Here is a 9120-nt window from a genome sequence, read left to right on the forward strand (position 1 = left end):
GAGGTGATTCTTTTACTTTTTCTTCTATTAAAATTCTTCTTTTAAGAACCTGATTGCTTTTCATTGTTCTTAAGATCCAAGGGTTTGGGTCTGTGTTCACCTATGCAAATTGCTGAGGATTTTTAATCAACTTTCCCCAGGAAAGAGGGTGTAGGGTTTGGGAGGATTTTGGCAGAAAAGATGTTTCCAAGTGGGCTCTTTCCCGGTTATAAATCTGTTAGATGTTTGGTGGTGGCAGCAATAAAGTCCAAGGGCAACAGTTTGTACCTTGGGGAAGTTTTAACCTAAGCTGGTAAAAATAAGCTTAGGGAGTTTTCATGCAGGTCCCCACATCTGTACCCTAGAGTTCAGAGTGGGAAGGAACCTTGACAACAGCCATGAAGCTCTGCAGCTAGCAGCAGGAAAGTCTTGAAGCACTCCTACAACCAAGGAGGAGATGAATAATTCATAGGTTCCAAGCCAGAAGAGACCACTGTGATCTAGTCTGACCTCCTGTACAACACAGGCCAGAGAACTTCCCCAAAATAATTCCTAGGGCATGGCTTCTAGGAAAAAAAAAAATCCAATTTTAAACTTCTAGTCAACAGATTCTGAAGCCCTGTGGTCATTAGGGGAGTTCTGCACAGCAGCAAATAGCCGAGACAAAGACATTTGCTTTGTTGAAGGTTTGTCCTCAGGAAGACATGTCTGAAAGAAGGTGGTTTCCTGCTCCTGCCAGAGATACTCCCCTGGATTATACAGGCCAGCTGCAAGTGTCAGTTAAGTCAAACTCCTGGATGCAATGTTCGTATCCGCATTTGCCAATGGTCTCAGAAAGGCCAGGTCATATCTTAAGATTTTAGGGGAATCCCGCATCAAAGTTCAGTGGATTGTGCCCAAAAGGTCACTAGATTGTCAGCAGCTCTCAAGAAAACTCAGATTCCTCGCCAGTGCCAGCTGCAACTCAAGCAGCACGTACAGACACAGCATTTGCTCAAGGCTCTTAAAATAGCCTGCTTCAGTGAAGGCAGATTCCAGCCATTCCCTCCCCACAGCAACAAAAGCTACACTAGAGGGACAGCTAAGTTTCAAACTGTGCAATATATATATATATATTTTTTTTTACTGTGGCATTGCCAGACCAGGGCTCCATCTCATCTAGCATCTATCTCCAATGCTAGTCAACAATCAGCTTTTCAGAGGAAGGTGCTCTACTCCTTGCAATGCCCTATTTATGAGGAAGTTTTTTCCTAACTATCCCCAGGAATAGAAACCCCAATGGAACTCCTACCCCATACCCCTCGAACCCCAAGGCCCAGGGATAAGCAGCTCTGCAGAATGACTTCTGTGGAGCAAATTTAGCCACTCTATATTCTAGAAGGCACCTTTAATAGAGAGATAAGAGGGAAATAAGGACATGGGGATATTTCAGCGAGTTTGCCATAGCTAGGTCACTGAGTAGGTTTGCACTGTAAGCAGTGGCAGGATCCAAGTCGGCGGAGAAGTGAACTATTAGAGACCATCTCCCCAGGATACAGCCCTGGATGTTTAAGATCACATTAAACTGATAGGTTTCAGAGTAGCAGCCGTGTTAGTCTGTATTCGCAAAAGAAAAGGAGTACTAGTAGCACCTTAGAGACTAACCAATTTATTTGAGCATAAGCTTTCGTGAGCTACAGCTCACTTCATCAACTTGAAGTGAGCTGTAGCTCACGAAAGCTTATGCTCAAATAAATTGGTTAGTCTCTAAGGTGCCACTAGTACTCCTTTTCTTTTATTAAACTGATACTGCACTATGTCTCTGCAGAGTGCTGAGAAATGTAGCAAAAGCCCCTTCCCATGTCCCCAATTTGCAGCTGCAGCCCTGACCTTCCCCACAACTCTCCCCTTTGCTCCTCTCCAACATCCTGCTGATCAAAAGCATTTGATGTGAGAGTGCGCGTGACAGAGTGCGAGACAAGAATTGCCAGGCAGTCTTAAAAATCAGAGAGCTGGTCTAATCAGCTCTGTTTCCCGGTATACCTTGTGGTGTCTAAACCACCCTCGGTGCCACAAGCCAGACTGTCACATGTCCTGATGCTGCCTGCCAGCGAGAGAGTTAATCCAGCCATCTGTCCGCAGCTCTTTCTGAAGCTGGCAACGTCTACGGATGGATTGCAGACATACCTTGTTTTATGCAAGGGTTGCAGACAGGCTATATTGGGGGGACATCACTGACAAGGAGGATGATCATATTCAGTGAGTTAAGAGTAAGAGCCATAGCTCTGAACTCCAGACAGACTCTTTTGGAGGGAAGAGCACAGAAGTTGGGGTCTGGCGGAGCCGGCAGCATTGAGATGGCACCTGCACATGGTGTTACGCACGGATTTTCCTGTCCAGTATTTTCCCCCTTGCTCAAGGCCAGTCGGAGGCGGCAAAAAGACGGGTGTCTGGAGCATCCCAGCTGTTACACCTCGGAGAGGGAAGTTAGGAGGTGCAGAGAGAGAACAAGGTGTCCTTGCAGTAATTAGGCAATTACACAGAGCCATTCCTCTCCAAAGCGCTTTGCAAATATTAGTCATCAGCCCTCCCATGCTGCAGTGTAAGCATTTCACCGATGAGGAAACAGTCACAGATTTAAGTGACTTGGCCAGGGCCACAGCGTCAATCGCAACATTTGGTGGCATGACAACTGATCCATGTTCTTAGGTGCGAAAGGGACACAACCGACTGTTCAGAAAGTAGATTGGCTAGCTCAGGCGTCTGCCCAGACAGGAGAACAAGCCTTCCGAGCACCTGAGCTAGCGTCATTTGCCATAGTTTGTCAAAAGGCAGGACTAGAGGTCAGGAGCTCCTGGTTCTGCACCTCGTAGACAGGTGGTTTTCTAAGCCAAGCCCTTTGTGGACATTTAACACACCACAGAGCCGATGCAGCTGCTCATCTCCTCAGTAGGAGCACTGAGGGTGCTGGAAATGGCCCACCTTGATCATCATACACATTGTAAGGAGAGTGGTCACTTTAGATAAGCTATTACCAGCAGGAGAGTGGGTTTGTGTGTGTGTGGGGGGGGTGGGTGGGTGAGAAAACCTGGATTTGTGCTGGAAATGGCCCAACTTGATTATTATACACATTGTAAGGAGAGCGATCACTTTAGATAAGCTATTACCAGCAGGAGAGTGGGGTGGGAGGAGCTATTTTTTCATGCTTTGTGTGTATATAAAAAGATCTTCTACACTTTCCACAGTATGCATCCGATGAAGTGAGCTGCAGCTCACGAAAGCTTATGCTCAAATAAATTGGTTAGTCTCTAAAGTGCCACAAGTACTCCTTTTCTTTTTGCGAATACAGACTAACACGGCTGTTACTCTGAAACCTGAGGGCTTAATGGTGAAATCCTAGCGGATCTTAAACATAAAAAAGAAGCTTACAAGAAGTGGAAGGTTGGACACATGACCAGGGATGAGTATAAAATATTGCTTGGGCATGTAGGAATGAAATCAAGAGTGCCAAATCGCACCTGGAGCTGCAGCTAGCAAGAGATGTCAAGAGTAACAAGAAGGGTTTCTTCAGGTATGTTGGCAACAAGAAGAAAGCGAAGGAAAGTGTGGGCCCCTTCCTGAATGGGGGAGGCAACCTAGTGACAGAGGATGTGGAAAAAGCTAATGTACTCAATGCTTTTTTGCCTCTGTCTTCACGAACAAGGTCAGCTCCCAGACTGCTGCGCTGGGCATCACAGCATGGGGAGTAGATGGCCAGCCCTCAGTGGAGAAAGAGGTGGTTAGGGACTATTTAAAAAAGCTGGACGTGCACAAGTCCATGGGGCCGGACGAGTTGCATCCGAGAGTGCTAAAGGAATTGGCGGCTGTGATTGCAGAGCCATTGGCCATTATCTCTGAAAACTCGTGGCGAACGGGGGAAGTCCCGGATGACTGGAAAAAGGCTAATGTAGTGCCAATCTTTAAAAAAGGGAAGGAGGATCCTGGGAACTACAGGCCAGTCAGCCTCACCTCAGTCCCCGGAAAATCATGGAGCAGGTCCCCAAAGAACCAATCCTGAAGCACTTACAGGAGAGGAAAGTGATCAGGAACAGTCAGCATGGATTCACTAAGGGAAGGTCATGCCTGACTAATCTAATCGCCTTCTATGATGAGATTACTGGTTCTGTGGATGAAGGGAAAGCAGTGGATGTATTGTTTCTTGACGTTAGCAAGCTTTTGACACGGTCTCCCACAGTATTCTTGTCAGCAAGTTAAAGAAGTATGGGCTGGATGAATGCACTATAAGGTGGGTAGAAAGTTGGCTAGATTGTCGGGCTCAACGGGTAGTGATCAATGGCTCCATGTCTAGTTGGCAGCCAGTGTCAAGTGGAGTGCCCCAGGGGTCGGTCCTGGGGCCGGTTTTGTTCAATATCTTCATAAATGATCTGGAGGATGGTGTGGATTGTACCCTCAGCAAATTTGCGGATGATACTAAACTAGGAGGAGTGGTAGATATGCTGGAGGGCAGGGATAGGATACAGAGGGACCTAGACAAATTGGAGGATTGGGCCAAAAGAAATCTGATGAGGTTCAATAAGGATAAGTGCAGGGTCCTGCACTTAGGACAGAAGAACCCAATGCACCGCTACAGACTAGGGACCGAATGGCTAGGCAGCAGTTCTGCGGAAAAGAACCTAGGGGTGACAGTGGACGAGAAGCTGGATATGAGTCAGCAGTGTGCCCTTTGTTGCCAAGAAGGCCAATGGCATTTTGGGATGTATAAGTAGGAGCATAGCGAGCAGATCGAGGGACGTGATCGTTCCCCTCTATTGACATTGGTGAGGCCTCATCTGGAGTACTGTGTCCAGTTTTGGGCCCCACACTACAAGAAGGATGTGGATAAATTGGAAAGAGTCCAGCGGAGGGCAACAAAAATGATTAGGGGTCTGGCACACATGACTTATGAGGAGAGGCTGAGGGAACTGGATTGTTTAGTCTGCGGAAGAGAAGAATGAGGGGGGATTTGATAGCTGCTTTCAACTACCTGAGAGGTGGTTCCAGAGAGGATGGTTCTAGACTATTCTCAGTGGTAGAAGAGGACAGGACAAGGAGTAATGGTCTCAAGTTGCAGTGGGGGAGGTTTAGGTTGGATATTAGGAAAAACTTTTTCACCAAGAGGGTGGTGAAACACTGGAATGTGTTACCTAGGGAGGTGGTAGAATCTCCTTCCTTAGAAGTCTTTAAGGTCAGCTTGACAAAGCCCTGGCTGGGATGATTTAATTGGGGATTGGTCCTGCTTTGAGCAGGGGGTTGGACTAGATGACCTCCTGAGGTCCCTTCCAACCCTGATATTCTATGATTCTATGACTGAGGTTCATTGGCAGAGCCATGTGGAGAGAGGCTCACAGGTTGGATCTGCAGCCCCTCGTGCCAAAGTCAACAACTCAGGGGGATGGAAGTCGATGGAGTAAAACCAGGGCCCCAGAGTGCAGTACTTTCTTCTAAAGGGCCCAGGCATTTTCAGAATCTCTCAGTTATGGTTTCTTATACCCACACAATATTTCCAGGGCCCATACTGGGTCAGGATTCAAGAACCACTTGCCAGTCAGTATGGTGTGGGCGCAGAGCCAGTGAGGGAGAGGAGGACTTCCCCTCTCCTTAGGAATCTCCCCTTCCTTCCCCACATACCTGCCCTATTCTGGAAGTTAGCTTTTCTAGCACTGCCAGGACTTGAAAAGCTCACGCACGCCTCCCCCACACCACTCAGTAAGGGCTGTGCCAGGCTTGGCTTGCGTCATAGCTAGCAAAGATCCCAAAGCCACAGCTTAGCAGCGCTGGAAAGACTGGTTTGGGCAGTTGGGAGACTGTAGTGAGAGGCACCAGCCATGCTGTCATCCAGGTTATTATCAGAGCCTTGTCTTTTATCACCTTTGTCTTGGGAGCCTCTCCCTGCTTTTACAAGCTAACCTTCACACTTCCCGGTTCTGTCACATGCTCTGCACACAGGACAAGCCTGGCTTTAAAAGAGAGGCTTTTTTAAAAGCAGGGCGCTCGGGCAGGCTTGTGTCTCTATGGATGCTGCATCATGGTTCCTATGTCCTTAGACTGGAAGCTCTGAGGCAGAGGCTCTGTTTTGTATTTGCATGGCACCTTGCCCGATAGGATTCTGGTCCAGGCCTGGAGCTCCAACATGCTCCTACACCCCCACAGTAATAATATCCTATGCACAGTTTGCCCAACTTCACAGCAGACAGTCATAGTCTAGGCCCTGGCCTAACTAAGAACTCACGGAGACCACTAGGTTGATACAAATTGCATCATGTTTTTTTTGAATACAGCTGACAGGTCTGAGACACACCCAGCTGGTGAGCTAAGCGGGTGAAAGACTGATCCTTCGGGCCACGCCAAGTTTCCACTTCTGGGGTGGTGCACTCAAGCCATCAAGGTAGAGTTGACACATTACTGGATTTACTGAAATTGCTAGTCTAGCTCAGAGCAGCTGTTCTGACTTGGAAAGCTTCCTGTGCCTGTGAATAAAGGAGCACTTAACAGCAGGTGGGTAGCTTCCCTACCACTGACCCTCACCTCCGACAGCTTGTCACTCCCCTCCAGGAACACAGCCAGCTGGAAAGTGCAGCATCGGAGACAGCTTTCGGAGCTGCTCTTTTGCAAGACCCATAGGTTAAATGGGCAGGAGACAAACAGCAGGAGAGTGGGGGTGGAATAGAGAATCAGGCAGCCCTGTAGCAACCGAAAAATAGAGAAGGGCAGGGATGCTCCCCCTAAAATTAACACCAGTAACTTTTTACCACAGTTATTGGGCAACAAACTGACAGAGGCTCTCAGGTTAGCCCCAGTTCCAATGTGTAACTTTTCTGTGCCTGGTCTTGGGAGCTTCCAAACAGCTGGTGCCTTCTACACCCCCCTCAACACAGATTCCCCCCTCAGTAAAAAGTGTCTCGCCAATTAACCACTCCCCATATCAGGTTTCCCTGAACCCAGGAGCTGTCATATCAGGACAAGCTGCATTTTAAAAAAGGTATTTCCCTCTGCTATTAAGCCACCACAAATTTAAAATAGCAGATGTTTACCTTTGGAGCTATTTGCATTAAAGAAACACACCTAATCCTTAGACAAACCAAGCTCCCCTTACACTGCCAGGGCTCCAGAGTCTAATTTAGTCCCGCTTTACTTATTCATAGCCTATGCAGCAGTCCATACAGCCTGTGTATTTATCTGCCTAAATGACCTTCTTTGGTTCTGTGTCATTAGTTCGACAATCACACCAGTTTGACACAGTGGGGAAGACAAAGAAACAAGTTTCTATCACTATCCAGAGTTTCTGTTCCCATATCAGCAGCTCTTTTCTGCTGAGACAGTACTATGGGCCAACAAAACAGGCCATCAGGACCCAGGTTTTCGTAACAGCACTCTCCTTTCCTCTTGAAGCCTGTTAACACTGAGTCACTGTGGTTTAATGGTGACAGCAGCTGCACTGGTGGAAGGAATCCATGTTAAAGTTGTACAACATCATCAACCCCATCCTTCAAGTGACAGTGGGGCAGACAGACGACTGCTTGAAAGCCCAGGAGACCGAGACAGGAGCAACAGTTTCATTGGGGGGGGGGGGGGGGAGGGTAGATTGTTCTAAGGTAGAAGGAAGGGGCTGGGTTGATAACAGGGACAATCACAATAGAGGCAGTGGTGAAACTTAAGGCTCCCACACCCGTGTGCAAGCTTGCCCTGCCATGGCAGCACTAGCTAGTAACAGTGGAGTCGAGTCTCCATTCTGTTCAGTCCTTGGCTATCTGCCACGCCTGCCAACCAGTGTGGACGCCTAGGGTATGTCTACACTGCAACAACAAAAACTCACGACACCGAGCCTCAGAGCCCAGCTCTAGTCTACACTGGCAACGTGTGTTTATCTGCCTAAATGACCTTCTGTAGTTCTGTCATTATTGGACAATCATACCAGTTTGAGAGACAGTGGGGAAGAGAAGAAAAGAAACTTGTTTCTATCACTATCCAGAGTTTCTGTTCCCATATCAGAAGCTCTTTTCTGCTAAGACAGCATGATGGGCCAACAAAACAAGCCATCGGGACCCAGGTTTTCGTAACAGCACTCTCCTTTCCTCTTGAAGCCCGTTAACACAGACGCTGGCCGCATGGCTTGTGTAGTTGGGGCAGAGCGCTGGGAGAGAGCTCTCCCACCACTTTAAAAAACCCACCTCCATGAGGGGCACAGCTCCCCGCACTGGGAGCACAGCTCCCCGCACTGGGGCGCAGTCTATGCTGGCACTTTACAGCGCTGAAGCTTGCTGCACTCAGGGGGGTGGTTTTTTCCCCCCCACACCCCTGAGCAAGAAAGTTGCTGCGCTGTAAAGTGCCAGCATAGACAAGCCCTTTGGCTTGCCGGGCTAAAATTTGCAGTATAGATGTTTGGGCTTGGGCTGGAGTTTGAGCTCTGAGACCACCGCCCCCCCACCAAGCAGAGTTTCAGAGCCTGGGTCACAGCTGGAGCCCATACATCGACATGCGGTATTTTTAGCCCTGCAGGACACGTCCGCTGACCCTAGCCAGCCGCGGCCATCCTGTGGGTCTTATTGCAGCGTGGACGTACCCTTCGTGACTAGAACTAGGCAGAAGTCACTCACTCGTTTTCAGACAGACCTCTGAACAGCAGCTGGACGGCTACTGCTAGACACTACAAACCTCGGCTGGATCTGAACTAGTAACCAAGACACTCAAGACTTTTCCAGTTACCAGGATCTTGTAGGATGACTGAACAGCTAGAGAGCAGAGGTGGGTCTCCCCTTGTGCCTCAGCATTTGAGGAAATTAATTTCCTCCTTCCCTTACAAAAGGCCAAGCAAAGGTGTATTCCACACTAGCACCCCAGCTACACGGTTCCCATGCTGTTCTGATGAGTCGTTAGCATGACCAAGACTAGAACCCAGGTCTCTCCTCTATTGCCTGCTGTAGCCACTAGATGACGGTCTCCAGTTCCAGGAGTCAGCACAGATCTGAAAGACAGGCCTGCAGAACAAAGCCGAAAGCCCTTTCACTGTTAATCCCTTGTTTGGCCTTTGTTACCACTTGTTTCGAGAACACAGCAAGTTTGTCAGGGATTGAACAAGGCAGCCTAGCACAAGACAGGCCTCCGATCCCTGTGACAATCTGTACT

The 9120-nt window shown here is 48.4% G+C and overlaps 1 protein-coding gene across 1 annotated transcript in view; it reads right to left on the reverse strand.

Annotated features, from left to right (window-relative positions):
- The window catches only part of SPSB1 (splA/ryanodine receptor domain and SOCS box containing 1), a 23819-nt gene extending 17278 nt beyond the window's left edge, over positions 1-6541 (reverse strand). The window contains 1 exon segment of the mRNA XM_043531619.1: positions 6523-6541. The gene's annotated coding sequence lies outside the window, so the exon portion shown is untranslated.
- Between the last annotated feature and the right edge of the window lie 2579 nt (positions 6542-9120).

Source organism: Chelonia mydas, chromosome 18 (genome assembly GCF_015237465.2).
Source record: "Chelonia mydas isolate rCheMyd1 chromosome 18, rCheMyd1.pri.v2, whole genome shotgun sequence".
In the NCBI taxonomy this organism is placed as follows: Eukaryota; Metazoa; Chordata; order Testudines; family Cheloniidae; genus Chelonia; species Chelonia mydas.